The sequence below is a fragment of the Panthera tigris genome, chromosome B2, assembly GCF_018350195.1.
Source record: "Panthera tigris isolate Pti1 chromosome B2, P.tigris_Pti1_mat1.1, whole genome shotgun sequence".
In the NCBI taxonomy this organism is placed as follows: Eukaryota; Metazoa; Chordata; class Mammalia; order Carnivora; family Felidae; genus Panthera; species Panthera tigris.
The window spans coordinates 102,835,611-102,854,751 of record NC_056664.1 but is presented as its reverse complement, the minus strand read 5'-3'; the positions used below and the strand labels follow the sequence as shown (position 1 = coordinate 102,854,751).

Below are 19,141 nucleotides of genomic sequence, written 5' to 3'. Positions count from 1 at the left end.
GCTCTTTCCATACTATGGCTATTGTCAATAATGCTGCTATAAACATTGGGGTGAATGTGCCCCTTCCAAACAGCATACCTGTATCCTTTGGATAAATATCTAGTAGTGCAATTGCTGGGTCATAGGGTAGTTAATTTTTTGAGGAACCTCCATATTGTTTTCCAGAGTGTCTGTACCAGTTTGCATTCCAACCAGCAGTGCAAAAAGGTTCTAACATGTATCATTGCCTGAGTTGTTAATGTTAACCATTCTGACAGGTGTGAGGTGATATCTCACTGTGGTTTTGATTTGTATTTCCCTGATGATGAGTGATGTTGAAGCGTCTTCTCATGTGTCTGTTAGCCATCTGGAAGTCTTCTTCGGAAAAATGTCTATCCATGTCTTCTGCCCATTCCTTCACTGGATTATTTGTTTTTTTGGGTGTTGAGTTTGATAATGTCTTTATAGATTTTGGATATTAACCCTTTATCTGATATGTCATTTGCAAATATCTTCTCCCATTCCATTGGCTGCCTTTTAGTTTTGCTGATCGTTTCTTTCGCCATGCAGAAGTTTTTTTACAGTGATGAGGTCCCAATAGTTCATTTTTGCTTTTGTTTCCCTTGCCTCCAGAGACACGTTGAGTAAGAAGTTGCTGTGGCTGAGGTGCCAGAAGAGACCCCAAATAGCCAATGCAATCCTGAAAAAGAAAACCAAAGTTGGAGGCATCACAATCTCAGACTTCAAGATGTATTACAAAGCAGTAATCATCAAGACAGTATAGTACTGGCACAAAAACAGACACATATCAGTGGAAGGGAATAAAGAAGCCAGAAATGGACCCACAAAATAATCTTTGATAAAGCAGGAAAGAACATCCAGTGGAATAAAGACAGTCTCTTCAGCAAATGGTGCTGGGAAAACTGGACAGCGACATGCAGAGGAATGAACCTGGACCAGTTTCTTACACCATACCCAGAAATAAACTCAAATGGATGAAAGACCTAAATGTAAGACAGGAAGCCATCAAAATCCTCGAGGAGAAAGCAGGAAAAACTTTTTTTTTAATTTTTTAAAATGTTTCTTTATTTTTGAGAGAGAGAGACACACACACACATAGAGTGCAAGCTGTAGAGGAGCAGAGAGAGTGAAACACAGAATCTGAAGCAGGCTCCAGGCTCTGAGCTGTCAGCACATAGCCTGACGGGGCACTCAAACTCATGAACGGTGATCTCATGACTTGAGCCAAAGTCAGACGCTTAACCAACTGAGCCACCCAGGTGCCCCAGGTAAAATTATTTTAAAATACTTGCTATATGAATTAGTAATCCCACTCCTAGGAATTCACACAAGAGAACAGTTCAAATATGCTCATAAAAGAATGATACATTAAAGTATAATATCAGAATAACAACTTTAATAAGGCCCCCAAACTAGAAATTACCAAACTGTCCATGAACAGGTGAAGGGAGGTGGAAACATTATATAATCTTATGATGAGATATGCAAATTAAGGAATGAACCACTTACACAACCATGGATTCAATAACGAGCATAAATTTTGAAAACCTTATATAGAGTGAAGGAAGCCAAATACAAGAGTAGCTGTTATATTACTATATTTATGTGCAGTTCTAAAGTGCCAAATCTAATCTATACTGATAGAAATCAGATCAGTGGTTTCCTGAGATTTCCTGTAAGGGGGGCATTCCCTACAGGGGGCACAAGAGAATCTACTGATGTGATGCGGATGTTCCATATCTCAAAATAGGTAGAAATTATAGTGATGTATACATTCATTAAAACCTATCGGCTACACAATTAAAATGTATACATTTTACTGTATATAATCATACTTCAATAAATCATACTTCATTAAAGTATCTGTACTTGATTTCATAAAATCAGATCTTCCTGTTCAGTGGGAGTATATCTCTATTTATTCACATTTCTTATGTTCTTCAATAATGCTTTATAGTCCAATGGCTTTTTAGAACTTTATTAGGATTTTACAATCTTGATTACCATTGTCAATGACATACTAATTTTCCACTTGAATTTCTGATTATTGCGAATATAGAGAAAGTTATTGACTTTTGTGTATTCATCTGATATACAGCCAGTATTCCAAATGGTCTTATTCATTTTCATAAGGTTTTAATAAATTTTCTTTCATTTTCTAGAAATGAGTTATATCATCTTCAATTGAAGGAAAATTTTGTATTTTTTTTCCTTATATGTCTTATTTTTATTCTATTCTTGCTTCATTGTACTACCTAAATCTTCAAAAAGAAGTTCACCAATTTTGCTGACTGTGACCTGTAATACTAGAAATAATTCTCTTACTGATATGTTGAATTGTTGAAAGTGCAGGCATTGTATTTTTAAATCCCTTTGTGTTTTGTTTTTAAACTACTTTATTTTGGACTTATTTTTTAATGTCTTCTTAATTGATTATAAATTATTTTTCTAATTTATTAACATGAAAATTTATTTACTTGTATATTTCTTTTTAAATAATAAATAAATTTAAATTATCTATTTTGCTTTGAGTACAGTTTTAATTGTAATCCATAGGTTTTCTTATGGAGTATTGTTTATTTCAATAAATTCATAATAATTTGTCATTTTGTTTTTGAATACCTCATTGGCAAAGAGGCATTTTACCAGTATCTTTCTTAATATCAGAGAGCTTTTGTTTGTTGCCATTTTATGCTTACAAGTATCGGATGCTTGAAAATTGTAAAACATCTTTGTTTTGAACTATATGCGAAAGTTCTTGACCTCACTGATTTCTGCTTGTGGGTACAAGGGTATTTATTGAATTGGGCCTCTTGGAGGAGCCTGGTTGGCTCAGTTGGTTAAGTGTCGAATTTGGCTCAGGTCATGATCTTACCATTTGTGAGTTCAAGCCCCACGTTGGGCTGTCTGCTGTCAGCACAGAGCCTGCTTCAGATCCTCTCTCTCTCTCTCTCTCTTCTCTGTCTCTGCACCTCCCCCACTCATGCTCTCAATCTCCCTCAAAAATAAATAAAAACATTAAAAACAGTAGGCCTCTTAGATTTATGGTACATAAAAACTATATGAATTATTTGATTAATAAATTGTGAAACTATACCTTAATATATGTTGATTCAGAAGATTTAGGATCTGATAAAATAATGAAATCCTGAATGTAAACAAACAGGAAAGATGCAACTAGTATTATAAATAGAAGTGGAATGAAGAAAAGAATTTAAGGAATGTAGAGAAAACGGAAACTGTATTATAAGTGCCTGTTTGATTACCATAGTATCTTAATTCTCTTCTAGAAGAACTTTGAAATTTTAGAGTGGTGAGAACAATTACTAACTTATCTAATATGTATTGACGTGGAAGTGTATTAAGAGTAGGAACTATAAGGAAATGATTAAACTGTTAACATTAAATCCTACTTTAACTGTCATTCTTGGAAAATTGACAAAAAAATTAGGTATTTAATAGTCATAATGGGTAAAATTACTTAATTCTTTTATTACAGTGCTTATTTTAAGGCCTAAAATAACTAGCTAAAAAGCCCCAAACAATTTTGAAGTGAAATAGCTCAAAATTGAAACAAATCAAGCAACAATAGAGTTACCCAGATAATAATAAATACAGAATGAATTAGAATAAATCTACCAAAAATAATAAGCATAATATCATATGAATTGTTGCTTATTCACAATAAGCCAGGTGATAGACACTGTAAATCATTTAATCCTAAAACAACCTTATGCAATAGTTATTAAGACTTGCATTTAACAAAGAGAAAAATGAAGCTTAGAGAAATATTTTGCCAAGGTTCATTTTTTCCATCAGCCTAAGCTGTCTCCCGTGCTGCCAATTAAAGTAAAAACACCAATGTCAATATACAACTTTATAGAAAGGGCAATTTTTCAAGCTTTTTGTGACATAAACTAACTCAAGAAAGTAAAAGATGGAGTTTATCTTAATTATTGAGAGTTATCCCATGAAATCCAATGGCAAGAATAGTAATATCCGCTCACGTTTATCAAAGTGCTTATTAGGTGCCAAGATCTGCTCTAAACACATTATATGTATTAACTCATTTAATCTTTGCAACAAAACCCATAGGATTTCTACTGGGGTAACATACTATAATTATCACAGTCATATATAGTGTTACCATGGTGTAGCATACTATTACGATCATTTCCCTTTTATGAGGAATGAGGAAACTGAGGTACAAAATTTAAGTTTCTCGCTTGTGGTAACAAGGACAAAGGTAGGTACCTGGTGGGAAGACTGATAGTCTGGTGCAGGTTTTACTGCCTTTTGAAGAGTGGAGTTAAACAGTGAAACTAAAAACTCCATCAGTACTTTCTTCTCAGCTCCCCCCTGTTGTGTACATATTCTAGCCTCTGTGTCTGGATTTCTCTGGTTCTTGGGCCAAAAGAATATGAACTACTATTTCCAAGTTTACATGTCACAGGTTGGTCATACATGACATTCACAGTCATTGTAGTTCTAACAACGTGAAAGAGAAACTACTTGGCTCATCTTGAGTCATTGTCCCACCCTGGTCCAGTAAGTTATAAGCGGGAAGAAGAAATCACCTGTTAACATTTTTTTTTCCTGTGGTCCTTCTATAATGTAAATAATGAGGAGAAAAAAAAAACTCCTCCCCCAAAAGAGTTGCTCTGAATAGACAAAGAAAAACTACTATTGACGAAAAAGTAAGAATCAGGAAAAACTAAAAATGGACTATGAGCTATGATATAGCATGATCATTATTTGGTTTCAAGTCGGTTTCTCTTTCTAGACAGCCTGTTTCTTCATATCGTAAACTCTGTCTTGTTGAGCTTTGAATTTCCACATTTGTGGGCATTGTCCAATACAAGAAGTTGTCTTAAAATATTTTGGAAGTGATCTGAGTAACATACTAATTATTATTCTTCCCATTACATGTGTATAATTTGTTAAGTATTTTTCCAAGGAGTAAATTTGAGAGAGAAAATAACTCCAGATTTCACATTTTTTTTAATGCTTATTTATTTTTGAGAGAGAGACAGAGTGAGAGTGGAGGAGGGGAAGAGAGAGAGAGAGGGAGACACAGAATCCGAAGCAGGCTCCAGGGTCTGAGCTGGCAGCACAGAGCCCAACACAGGGCTCAAACTCACAGACCGTGATATCATGACCTGAGCTGAAGTCCCACACTTAACCGACTGAGCCACCCCGATGACTCCAGATTTCTAAATAATTATATTTTTTATTATCTCCATAAGTAAATTAGCTGTAGAAGTGAGTCACTTTAATTGGGAGCAGGAATAAAGAAATAATAGTAAGTAATGTGTTCACAAAAAACAGATATTAACAAAGCAGGGAACTCTGAATTGATACAGTGTAAACCTCATCCCATACATAGAGGAGCCCAAGAGCACAATGAAAAATTCAGTGATCTCCCACAGGCCAGCAGGGCACTAAGGGGCCAGAGCGGGTCCAACATCTAACCATTCGTTAAAAGGCCTCAGAAGAAATTAGAAATTGCTTGGCTTAATTTAGATAAATAACAGAGGTTCACCCAAGAGCTTTTATGCTGTAATTGAAAACATTTATTATGTTAAATAAACAGAGATTATGAAACAGTAGGAAGAAAGGCATGAGCTCTGAGGGAAAAAAAGGCATTTTTAAAAGAAATTTGGGTCTACAGAGAGCCATGTCCCTCCATTTTCCCAGATCTCTAGTTTACCCCTCCCTGCCAAAGTGTGGTTTTTCACCTTATTTTGGATCACAAGTAATTTCTTGGGTTTGATGAAGGTTGTTCCTGAAAACAATAATACAGGCATAAAGACAAAATTTAACAAGCAATTTTAGGGAGTCCAGAATCATCCATGTAGTTTCTTTCTTTCTTTCTTTCTTTCTTTCTTTCTTTCTTTCTCTTTCTTTTCTTTCTTTCTTTCTTTCTTTCTTTCTTTCTTTCTTTCTTTCTTTCTTTCTCTTTCTTTCTTTCTTTCTTTCTTTCTTTCTTTTAACGTTTATTTTTGAAACACAGAGTCAGAGCATGAGCAGGGGAGGGGCAGAGGGAGAGGAAGACACAGAATCTGAAGCAGGATCCAGGCTCTGAGCTGTCAGCACAGAGCCCAACGCGGGGCTCGAACTCACAAACCATGAGATCATAACCTGAGATGGAGTCGGAAGCTTAACCGACTGAGCCACCCAGGTGCCCCCCATCCATGTAGTTTCTATTGGTCATTGCACCCCAAACATAAAAGGACCTACTGGATTAGAGTACACCAATCAAAAATTCCGGGGAGTCCTGTACAAAAACGTGAGCCAAGGGTGAGAGGGGAGACTAGGCTAAGCCATTTTAAATAATTACTATTTTATTGTAGTTTTTCCAACTCTTTTCTATTCAATACCTGACTCAGGCACATATACAGAGTAGGAAATTTGACTAGATACACAAATCTTTTTTTTTTTTAAGTTTATTTATTTATTTATTTATTTTAAGAGAGAGAGAGAGAGAGAGAGAGAGGGGAGCACAATCTGGGGAGGGGCAGAGAAAGAGGGAGAGAGAGAATCGTAAGCAGGCTCCATGCTGTCAGCACAAAGCCCAATGCAGGGCAGCATCTCACAACCACGAGATCATGACCTGAGTTGAAATCAAGAGTCGGACGCCTAACTGCCTAACTGAGCTGTCAGGCGCCCCTAGGTACACAGATCTTAAATACAATTATCTGATGAGCTAAATATTAACTCAAAGGGAGCTTAAGAATACAGTCAAGGACAGGGGACATGCTACGGTCAACAATTTTTGCCAAATTTTTATTCATAATCTAAGTGGATACCAGTAGTGCATCCCCTATCCAAGAAAGAAATTTTGACATAAGCCATTTTCAAATTTAAAGTTTAAAAATAATATCTAAAACCTGCAGTGTAATTATTCAAACAATGTATGAGTATTTGTGTGTAGGTTGTGTGCACAGGGTGTGTGTGAGAGAGACAGAGACAACTGGGGAGAAACAAAAACACAAATTTACAGACACAAGTCTCCATAGAGAACTAAATAATTGTGAAAATTATATTAACTATGTCCATAAAAGACTTCTTGCTTGGAATCTTAGGTGTTATGAAGATTGCTAAGAATATTAAAATTTGAAAGATTTAGTTTTGTTGCAATTACCAATTATTTCTGGAAATGTAATTTTGACTTAAAAGCAGCAATGAAATAATACCTGTAGGTTAAATGTTTGGCTATATCAATATTCAATTCCCAGAAAAGATTTCCTTTAGGAGATGTGTTAGAACCCGGAAGAACTGATTTGTGGAAAGCAACTTACTACTGTGTCCTAAATGTTAAAGGTACCAGTTCTTTTGTTGATCTATGATTCCAAAATTTCTAAGTTATTAAAAAATGCATTAACTTTTTTCTGGAAATGATGGGACCACTCAACCCATTACATATGTGCTATTAGAATAAAGGATAATTAATGAGCTCAGATGACATAATCAAATGTATATTGTAAGCTTCTTGAAAATCATGAATTTCATTTTCAGCATAAATAATTTTTGGCTAACTATGTTTCACCATAGGTGAAAAAATCCTTATGCTCCTCACATTTTCCTATAACACCATCAAATAGCATTCTGATCATTTTGTTATGAAGCAATTCTTTTTATTGTTGTACTCAAAACTAATAACCTACTCATTCATGTTTTCTAATTATTGAAATGTACTATGAAGGATTTTTAATATATCATGCTATAAATTTTATGATGCTTCAGCAAGAAAGAACTATATTAAAGCATATACAATATATAAATCCTTAACATAGAATTTATACTTCTTTTATAAGAATATATCAGTTTAGCAAAATCTTCTTTTTTATACACAACTCACCAAAACAGTGAAGATAGAAAGAATTAGCTTAATTATAATGATATGTAACTCTTCTCGTAACCCGTTAGTTATTTTGTGAAGTATATATGAAAATAGGCGATATTACCTATGAAAGTTTGTTGCCTATATGCATGCCTTCTTGTTTCCAATCCATGCAATATCTTGCTGCAAAAAAAAAAAAAAAAAAAAAAAAAAAGAGTCATTTCTTTATCTGTATTGCTTCCCTGTTCAACTAGCCATGATGATTTCCACTTGTCTGTTGTATCAAATTTGAACAGTGTGTAGTTCCCATAATTCTTCATACCTGGACTTGCTCTGTCTTTTCAGTCTTATTTTTCCACAGTACCTAATCACCTTTGCCTCCAGTTTAGGCCAAACCCATTATTCGCTCAGCAGCGCATCAAGGCTAAATGAATTATCCTATCATTCACTCTAATGTTCAACGTTTTTTCTTTTAAAACATATTTATTCAGTCTGTATTTCCTATGCCGAATATCAAAGGGCATTGAAAAAAATCATCAAGGCCTTATGACAATAATATCATTTATGAAGCACAATTTAGGTGGTAGACACTGTTCTATCCTCTTTTCAACATATAATCCTTTAACACGGGAATTATTTCGATCCACACTTTACAGATGAGGAAATCGAATCTTGGGGAAGGTTAAGTAGTTTCCCCAAGGTCAGACCTTGGAAGTGACATAGTTGGAACTAGAACCCAGGCATTTGGATTCTTGGCATAAAAAAAAGAAATCTAATCCAATCTTCTCCATTGTTCTGTGAGGTAGACAGAGTGCATGTTACTTATCTATTTATAGACTAGAGGGGGGAAAATTTTTTAGAAATTAAATGACTTGTTCAGCATTTAGTGGCAACCCAGAGTTAAAATGTGGCTTTTAGTTTCTTACTATTTTTTTTTTATTTATACCACATTTTACAAAGTAAGTGTTAAATTCTATCAAGCATGGATTTACCTTCAGTTGAGCCTCGCTGAATGGAATTAGTACAGAAAATGACCCTTAGCACCACATTTTGAATGAATGGTATTTATATTTCTTAGATAAGAAATAAAGGAAGGGAGTATAAAAAGAAATAGATGGAAATTTCCTGGAGATTATTTGAGTGATAGCAAGTCTTTTGTTTGAGGGAAGTACAGGGTAAGCACAAGATGATTTACTTATCTATGAGCTGGAACCAGATTATGGAATGCCTTAAAACTTGGACTTCATTAGCTCACAGGAAGATAAGCACCAAATGCTGCTTAGCCCGGAATCTGGGATTTAGGATGACCCATCTGAGAATGATGTATGCAATGCAGTACAACAGTGGTATATGATTACCAGTATGTGTGCTGTTGAATCAGACCCACCTAGAGAGCTTGTATGAGACCATGAGCTTCTGAACATCAGACTAGGTAGGTTTGACATGGTCCTTGGAACCTATATCATTTATATGAAAGGCTATATTTGAGTTTAAATTAGAAGATAGAAAAATAGAGTAGAAGTATGGAAGTTCGATTAGGTTTAGTTAGAATATTGAAGTATTGAATGTGAGAAGGAGAGAAAATTTGAACTTGGATAGTTTCAAAAAAAAAGGGGGGGGAGTGTGGCAAATGCACACTATTAAAAGATTCCATATATGTTTGCAAGAAATTCAAGACATTTCTAAGGCATTGAGGCTGTGATACTTTGAGGTTATGGAACTCGAAGAATTCATAAATACGTGAATCAAGATAGGGCGAAAGAAAGGAAGGGAGGTTGTGAGGAGATTAGGGATTTTACTTTGAACATGGAGTAGAGATGGTCAAGATTGTCTCTGTCCTGGTGGTCCCTTCTAAAGCAGGAGTCACATCTCACCTCCATCTCCTTCTAAATAAGTGAGTCTAGATGGCCTTGTTTATACCAGGTGACACCATCTCCTAGGTCACAGCTTTGAAGAACAGAGATGGTATCAGATCCAACCTGCATGAGTCTTATGGGAATGTGTCTAGCAACTCAGTCTACAATGTTAGAAATTATCCACAATTTTGAGGCTTCAGTTTATGTTCATCAATAACAGAATTTCTATTTCACATTCTGATATCTAGCTATTCATACACTTCTTTGTGTAACCATATATCATTTAGTCCAGATGTCAGCTGTCACCTCGTCTCCTCTTTGAGCACCTAAAGATGAAAAACAAACTCACAGATACTTGCATATTTTTTTGAACAATATAGTGTTTATGAAATACATCATAGAGGAAATGGAGGAGAGTGTACACATTTCATGCCACAGGGCAAATTTAGTAAAACCCCAGGAGACACAGAGCAGCAGGCTGTCTTTGTGTAAAAGTGCACTAGACAAAGGCTCCCCACAGAGATGCTGAATAGAGATCAAAGTCTAGGCTAGGTTCCACTCATGAAGACAAGTCCTGGTGAGAGACTGTATCAATCAAGATCAGGAAAAGAGCCTTTGTATACCATATCTTCTGAGAGACCTGCTTTCTTGAAAATCATCTTCTTGAGGGGTGCCTGGGCAGCTCAGTCAGTTAAGTGTCCAACTCGATTTCAGCTCAGGCCATGAACTCATGGTTCGTGGGTTCGAGCCCTGCATCTGGCTCTGTGCCGACAGTATGGAGCCTGCTTGAGATTCTTTCTCTCCCTCTCTGTCCCTCCCCTGCTAGTGTTCTCTCTCTCTCTCTCTCTCTCTCTCTCTCTCTCTCCCCCTCCTTCTCTCTCTCTCAAAAATAAATAAAAACATTAAAAAATTTTTTAAAAAGAGAGAACAAAAAAGAAAATCATCTTATTGAAAGGGGATTTTTTAGTAATTCATACAATGGTGTCATCAAGGCTAGGAGGCACGCCTAAATAAATATTTTGTTTGACCCCAAAACCCCTCTTTGGCCATGCCACCACTGGTCATCTTCCTCCCTTTATTCATGTCTTCTCCATTAATCTTGTTCCCTCAGTCTTCTAGCTCTAAAAATTATAGAGAGATCCATTTAGCACCACGAAATGCAGCCTAAAGCAGGAAAGGAACAGAAAAAACTATACTCTTTTTCTCCTTCCCCGGGATCCCCTGCCAGTGCCTCCGATCAGCTGACACCAGTGGGAAGGCAGAAAGCAAAGGAACCCTGGTGAACTGACCCTTAGGCATGAGCCTTCTGGTCGAAAGCATAGGGTGGAGAAGTGTGGAAAGTGGATCAGGGTGGGAGAGGGACTAAAATGCAAAATCCCTTTGCATCCAGCCTTGGCAGTCTAAATACCTCAGCCATCTCTCCCAAGTTCAGTTAGCTTCAGGTGTGAAAGAATGACTTTCACACAATCTTTTCTCTGGAACCTAGAATTTTAACAGCATTAATTTGAGACTCATGCTTCATTTGTGCTCATCTTGTCTTTGCTTATCTAAGCAACCCTTTTAAATCAAGGAAAACATTGATCCCAAATATTTAATAAGAACTTGAAAACTCAAAAACACAGACTACAGTTAATTTAAGAAACTAGAGAAGTTAACTTAATAATATTTTAAATTCTTCTCAGCGTATAATGGACAATTTTTCCTAGAAGTCTTTTTTTTAATGTAACATGATAAAGGGTCCCCCAAAGTATATTTTGTTGTTATGCAAAAGAGAAGCATGTCCAGGAGACCATTTCCAGACTCAATTCATTTAGTCACTTTTTAGCAGAAGAATCATGCTTCAGACAGCACAAATCCCCTGGGGATGCCCAAGGATACTCACTATTTAGCCTAGTCAGCCATTCTGAGTAAATTGAAAAGGCTTGATCTCACATACAACGACAGAGGGTCAAGTAACTAAAAAAAAAAAAAATCACGAGCTTCAATTTAGTGTTGGTGGGAGTTCTGTTTTTGATCGGCAATTGACAATGCTTTTCAATTTCATCAAGATGAGAAGTTAAGTAATTTCTATTTGATAGCATTGTTAAATAAATGTGTATTGTCAGAAAAGGAGGAAAGCAGAGTTTACTGAGAAGTAAAAATATACAAATAAGCCACTCCCAATCAAAATTCTGTACACCATAACTGGAATGCATGAATGTAATAAACGAGATAGAAAGTAGAGCGCTGAAAAAAAAAAAAAAAAAAAAAAAAACAGGTTCAGGGGAAGGTGGTGAAGACAGGTAAACAAAATTCAAGAAGAAATTTCAAAAAAGGGTGTCCTCTAATCTATTTGTAACTGAGGCTCGTCTGTCACAAGACAATGTTTCATGATAGTTAAACAAATATATTCACTGAAACTTGGGAGTGGATCTGCGACTCCTGGTGGCTCAGTTGGTTGAATGTCTGACTTGGCTCAGGTCATGATCTCACAGGATGGGTTCGAGGCCCATGTTGGACTCTGTGCTGATAATTCAGAGCCTAGAGCCTGCTTTGGAGTCTGTGTCTCCCTCTCTCTTTCTCTGCCCCTCCCCCACTTGTGCTCTCCCTCTCTCTCTCAAAAATAAATAAAAATTTAAAAATATAAAAAGAAAACTTAGGAGTGGATCAATGAACCGATTATATGATGTATATGTCATTTTTGTATAAAGACAGTTTGTAACTAGCACAATATTACCGCTCAAGTCTTTGGTGAATAAGCTGAAATTTAGTAAGCAGAAGTTAGATTACTTTGTACCTCCTATAGACAAATACAGAAGGATTCAATATGAAGGTACACCGAATACTGCCAACACACAATTAACTGTATGGCTCCAGATAAAACCTTATACATTTTTCTCTTTACTGTTACTTTTGTTCACTGTGGTACACATTTGGCCTTAAAAAAAAAAATAGGACAAATTTATACTTGGATGCTGATGATGGGTAAAGAAATGGAAAACATTTTGACAGTTTTTACCAAGATTAATCTGAAAACAAATGAGACTAATGGAAAGAAAGTTCTGAACTGGAGGAATGGACAAGTGCATACAGTAGAACTTAGAGGGATGGTCGATGGTCTTAAGCTCTTAATTGAAGGTGAGAGGAGGTGGCCAACCATTATCTGAATCCTGTTTCAAGGGAATATATTAAAACTTGATACTAATGACTACCTTTTACTGTGGTGACTCAGCCTGTAATCTGGCAATCCTCCCAGGGATTCGTTTTGTTGGGAAATTGTCTGAAAGGGTGTACAAAGGATTTGGTGGCCTGTTTTCACTGAAGCAGAGGGTAAACATCCTTTCTTCTGAGGGTGTCTTCCAAAGCAGCACCTGGTACTTTCAACAAGGTGAAAGGGCCACTTTCTGCAACCCAGATTTCCAGCACATAATCTCTCCCATATGTTTCTTTATAGAAAGCATCTGGTTGTTGAAAATGTCAATCATATGTCTCAGTTTTATCCCAAAGAATCCCAGCCAGAATACCAGGATCCCCTAAAACTTCTGAGTTTAGTCAACACTTAATGAAAGTAAATTTAACATTCCATTTAATATATTGAGGACCACACTGAGAATGAAATCTTCAGATACCTTTAAGAGTAGGAGAAATGCACTGTTTACACCCAAAGATTTCTACATTTTCACTTAAGGAAATGAGGACCAAAATAGAGCAACTTAAAATTTACCTTGATCTCTAAATATGCCCAATTCTATCATTTTTTTACATGTCATGAAGCACTGTTAATGTGATAGAAAATAATTATCTGAGACTATGTTTCATGTCTTTGGAATATTGGCAGTGGACCAATTTTGGAGCAATTTTTTAGCATTTTGAAGGTCAACTGGGTAGATAGAAATGGAAAAGAAAACTTACTGAGTAGTCAATATTTGGAGAATTCATACAGATAAAATGGTGTGCACCCATTAGAAAAATATAACAGCATTTATTTATTTATTTTTTGGGTTTTTTTTTTAATGTAACAACATTTAAATAAAATATGACATCAAAGAGATTGAATTGACTGTAGGCATATGCATTAATATGATGAATCTGAAAAAAATATTGAGAGATATAAATCTCAGAAGACGTATATTAAGATTACATTTATATAAAATGAAAAAGAAAAAAAGTCAACACTAAGTAATACATTGTTTAAGGATCCAAGCCTCTATGGTAATGCAATAGATGTAACAGGGTCAGCAAACTACAAACCTCAGGCCAAATCCAGCCTTCCACCTAAATAAAGCTTTCTTCCCTCCTCCCAGATACAGACACATCCATTTACTTATGTATTATCTGTGACTGCTTTCACACTACAATAGCTGAGTTGAGTGGTTATAACAGAGACCATATGGCCTGTAATGACTAAACTATTTACTATCCAGCCCGAGGTAGTTTTTATATTTTATGGAACCTGATAAATGTTTTTTTCTATAATTAACATGAAAGAATACAGTCCAATAATTGCCAAGCCCATCTTGAGCAAGAAAAAATGGTGCAATTTGCTTTATCAGACCTCAAAAGTTATTATATAACTCAATTGAATCAGACAAGGTAAACGGATACAAGTGTAGAAAAACAAATCAAAGGAAGAAAGCGTGGAACCTAGAAATAGACTATACTGATAAGCCAAATTTATTTATAACTTATCTAATACTGCAGATCAGTAGGAAAAGAAGAGTTTTTAAAGATGGTAAGATAAAATTTTTATGTGGAAAAATGAACATGGACACCTACATAAATAACAGATCTATTCCATGTGGGTTGAATTCATAAATGTTAAAAAAAATTATAATACATTAAGAAGAAAATACATGAAAATATCTTTGGATAAGGAAGTATTTCTTTTCTTTTAAGTTTATTTTGAGAGAGAGTGCTCGCACGCACATGCGTGTGCACACAAGAGGGGGAGGGGAAGAGAGAAAAGTCCAAGCAGGCTCCACAGGGCTCCATCTCACAAACATGAGATCATGACCTGAGCCAGAATCAACAGTCAATCCTTGATTGCCTGGCAACCCTGGATATGGAAGCATTTCTTAGGCAAGAAACAAAATTTTCAAACCACAAAGTATGACTGCGTTAAAATTAAGAGTTTCAGTTCATCAAATATATCACCTAGAAAATTAAATAGCAAATCACACACAGGAAGAAATTATTTGTATTGCTATTAAAGTAAAGCTTTTAGTGAACATGCCCCACCCATAAAATAGAAGAAAGCCAATCCAAGCAAAAAGAGAGGAAAAGAATTTAAAAGACATTCCATATGATGTTTTTTTAAAAATTCAATAAACGTAAGAAATTACGTAAAATCAAATTGTATGTCATTTTGTTTTATTTTATTTTAAATTTAATGTTTATTTTTGAGAGAGAGAGAGACAGTCAGATAGACAGAGTACCAGTAACAGAGGGACAAAGAGAGAGGTGGACACAGAATCCAAAGCAGCCTCCAGACTCTGAACTGTTAGCACAGAGCGGGGCTCGAACTCATGGACTGCAAGATCATGACCTGAGCCAAAGTCAGACGCTCAACTGACTGAGCCACCCAGTCGCCCCTTTTTTTTAACATTTTTAAAAAATTTTATGCCAATTTATATCTTGCCTTCCTTCTACATCTACACTTAATTTCTTTGGACATATTAATTTTTACATTCTGGTGGGTGTAAAATGACTGTCATCAGTTACTTGTTTTTCTACATAGAACAATTCCCTAACAATTCTTCATACCTTGTCAATACCATAAGTAATGGATTTATATTATATGCTTTGTTTGTAAATGCCATTCCCAGCTATGCTAAAAAAAAAGTCTCACAGACCTTCACAGAGAATTAAAGACTTTACTGGAGCACCATATGTTGAAGACTACTGGTCACATTAACAATGAGATGTGGAAAGGAGAAAAGGAGGGCATTTGAAATAGAATGTACACATGTGAGTTTATATGTGCACTCACTTTTATTTTCTTGAATATTTGTTCACTGGGAACAAACAGCAAAGTAAAGACTTTTTCTTTGGGAAGCAAGCTGTGTCCCAATCGTATTAAAGTCTGATCTATAGAGAACGAAGCAGTGTCCAACTGCACCGATTTTTCCCTGTAGGAGTAATGAGTCCAGTAGAGCTGTTTTAGAGCTACATGCTGGTTTCCCGCCCCGCCGCCCCCCCTCCCCCCACTGGAACAAGACATGCCCAATGAAGCTAGGTGAGAGGAGCAAGAACTGAGAGACAGTGAGTACAGGAACCTGTGGGTCAGACAAGGACTAAAAATGAAGAGATTTAATTATTAGAAAAGAGGTGTGCAGGAAGAAGACAATCATGTGAAAGAAAGGCACAAATAAGCACTGAGAAGGAGACAGAAACAAAATAGATGGAGGCAGAGACTTCACATGATCACACAATTAAGAAAGATGAATTTAAAGGAAAAATCGCCTTCTTTTTATTATAGCTCATTAAGCTGTATCTGTTTTCAACTACATGAGGATTCCCATTTCCTTAGAATTTTAATTTCAAGAAAAACAGACTATTTTTTTCTGCTTCCCCTTTAACTGCGTTTTGAAACTGTTTCAAAAGCAGTATAAGCGATGTATAATTCTCCATTCTTACTACTGAAATTCTACATTGATATTTCTGTAAAGCACCCTCTGTCAATTACCTAACTTCCTTTATTGCAGCCCATGTTCCCTTCTTTCCCTAAAGCCAATTTTATTGTCATACTTTACTTTTTCTCTAATCTCTTAGTCCAAATACAGATATCATTTTGCAGAATGTATTTCAGATGATGGAGCGATGAACTGAGGGTTTTGATATTTTTTGGTAGATATCTATTTATCAATAGGGAGATTTCCTGGTAAGCATTATTGTATAGCCTTGGAATTTCTTTTTTTAAGTTATTTCCTTATCCTCTCTTTTTAGTACTTGAATATAGTGGTTTGTTTCTGTCAGTTGCAAGCAACAGTAATCAACTGATTAACTGAAGCGGAAAATAAGGGGGTGAAATTGTATTTCAACATCCACAAACTTCCAGCTTGCACAATGCTTGCATAATGGGTGAGAACCAAAGAAGCTGGCTAGCAAAGAACTTGCCCAAAGTTGTGGCCAAGAGTATTGTGTCTCACACAGTTTTGGTAACACCAATATCAGACACTCCACCAACCTCCTCAGGATGGAAGTAGGCCATCACCACACCATGGAGGCGTCCCTGGATAATGTCTCCAATGGTCTTCCCTCTTTGGTTCATTGCCTCAAGATTCAGAGCCCTACACAGAAGCTCAGAAACTTGCATCATATGCCTGTGCCCTATCTCTCAGGAGTTACCTAAGAGGAAATACTCAATGTCTTGTGCTTCCAATAATGAGAATCTCTGCCTCTGAACGCATCTGTAACAATGAAGGATGCCCTTAATTTCAGAATGGTATTTGGATGTGAAACCGAAAAGTAACAGTTGCCCACATATCACTGTTAAATTCACTTTTCTCTTTACCTGCGTCACTGAGCCTTCTATAATTGCCCAGATTTTATGCACCTATGACATCTTCTCCGATATTCAAATTACAAATTTTCTAGCACCCCACATATCAGAAATCACCTCCCTTTTTGCAGTCAGTAACCGTTATCAGTCTTCTGCATTGTTTATGCCATTCTATGAGATTAAAATTAGTCATGTTTTGACCTACTTGGTATGAAAAATAATGATTAAAAGTTATGGGGGCACCTGGGTGGCTCAGTCGGTTAAGCGGCCGACTTCGGCTCAGGTCATGATCTCGCGGTCCGTGAGTTTGAGCCCCGCGTCGGGCTCTGTGCTGACAGCTCAGAGCCTGGAGCCTGTTTCAGATTCTGTGTCTCCTTCTCTCTGACTCTCCCCCGTTCATGCTCTGTCTTTCTCTGTCTCAAAAATAAATAAACGTTAAGAAAAATTAAAAAAAAAAGTTATGAAGTGACTACATATATTTGGAAAATCATGTTGAAATTCTATCCTTTTAAAGTAATGGAAAATAGAATATACATAGCTGTGCTTTGGTAGAAGGAAAGTATCTTTAAGAGAAAACAAGTAACTTTTGATACTATATTCCATTCAGGAAACTGATATTCCAGGAATAAGTAGATCCTGAGAATTAAGGGATAGAAAAGTTAGTTGAGATCCCTGTGCTCACGAAGTTTGTGTTGCCATATATGATATCTTTATAATTCCTTCTCTAGATTACCAGGTTATATAGGTTAGGGATCATGAATTCTACACTTTCTCTATTGCTAAACCTGTGACAAGAACACAATACACAAATGAGTAAATATGATCTTAGAATTTCAATTACATTTTTACTCTTTTATCCTTATTATTTGATGAAGGTTTTTTTTTTTCCTTTTGGTTTTCTATCTAAGCAGTCTCTTTAAATTGAGAAGGGACCTTTTATCTAATTAAATATCACACAATCAAACTTTATAAAATGGAGAATGGTACTAAGGCCTGATCTCCATGAACTAGACTGTTTTTGTTGCTCTTGATTGATTTAGAAGAATATATGCTCAGGGTGAAAAAATAAAATAGAAAATTGAAAACCTATATACAATTAGAAATATGTTGGGGCGTCTGGCTGGCTCAGTCTGTAAAGCACATGACTCTTGATCTTGGGGTTGTAAGTTAGAGTCCCACGCTGGGTTCAGAGATTGATTAAAAATAAAACCTTTATTTTTTTAAATATTTATTTTTGAGAGAAAGAGAGAGAGAGAAAGAGAGTGCAAGCAGGGGAGGATCAGAAAGAGAGGGAAACAGAGGATCCAAAGCAGAGTCTGCGCTGACAGCAAAGAGCCCCATGTGGGGCTTGAACTCAAGAACTGCAAGATCATGACCTGAGCCAAAGTTGGGCACTTAATCAACTGAGCCACCCAGGTGCCCCAAAAATAAAATCTTTAAAAACAAACAAACAAAAAGTATGTTTCTTATTAAAGTACCAGTAAGCTAGTTTGTGGAAATTGACAAGGTAACTCTAGATTTTATAGAAAACTGCAAAAGTCACAGAGTAGCCAACATAGTACTGAAGGGGTGAGATGGAGTGAAGGTGATCAATTGGTTACTTTGGAAATGAAAGAAGTCTATAAGATTAAAGGCAAAAAAAAAAAAAAACTGCATGAAATTAAAATCTAGTCGATAAAGTTCTGTTCCATGATGATCCAGGTTAATTGTACTGATACAACTATAATGCATATTCAAATTGAGGAAATAGATGGTGGATTATAGTAAAAAGATTTCTCGTTATTGGAGTGAGAAGTTGCAAATAAGCAAGGGGAGGGAACTAAAATGATCCATGTTATAATGAATTAAAGCTGTATACATCCATAAGAATTCATGTTTGCCTTAATATAGACTCAGATGCTTAGACATGGAAATATTTACAGGTACAGGTATGCACAAAGCTTAGTATCTACACATATATTT

General features: G+C 35.9%; 1 long non-coding RNA gene across 1 annotated transcript in view; it reads right to left on the bottom strand.

The window, feature by feature from the left end:
* Nucleotides 1-656: 656 nt before the first annotated feature.
* The window catches only part of LOC122238428, a 36,310-nt gene continuing 17,825 nt past the window's right edge, over nt 657-19,141 (bottom strand). The window contains exons 2-3 of the long non-coding RNA XR_006217346.1: nt 7,968-8,026; nt 657-679 (exon numbers count right to left, since the gene is read on the bottom strand). This is a non-coding gene — a long non-coding RNA (uncharacterized LOC122238428). The remainder of the gene's footprint in view (nt 680-7,967; nt 8,027-19,141) is intronic.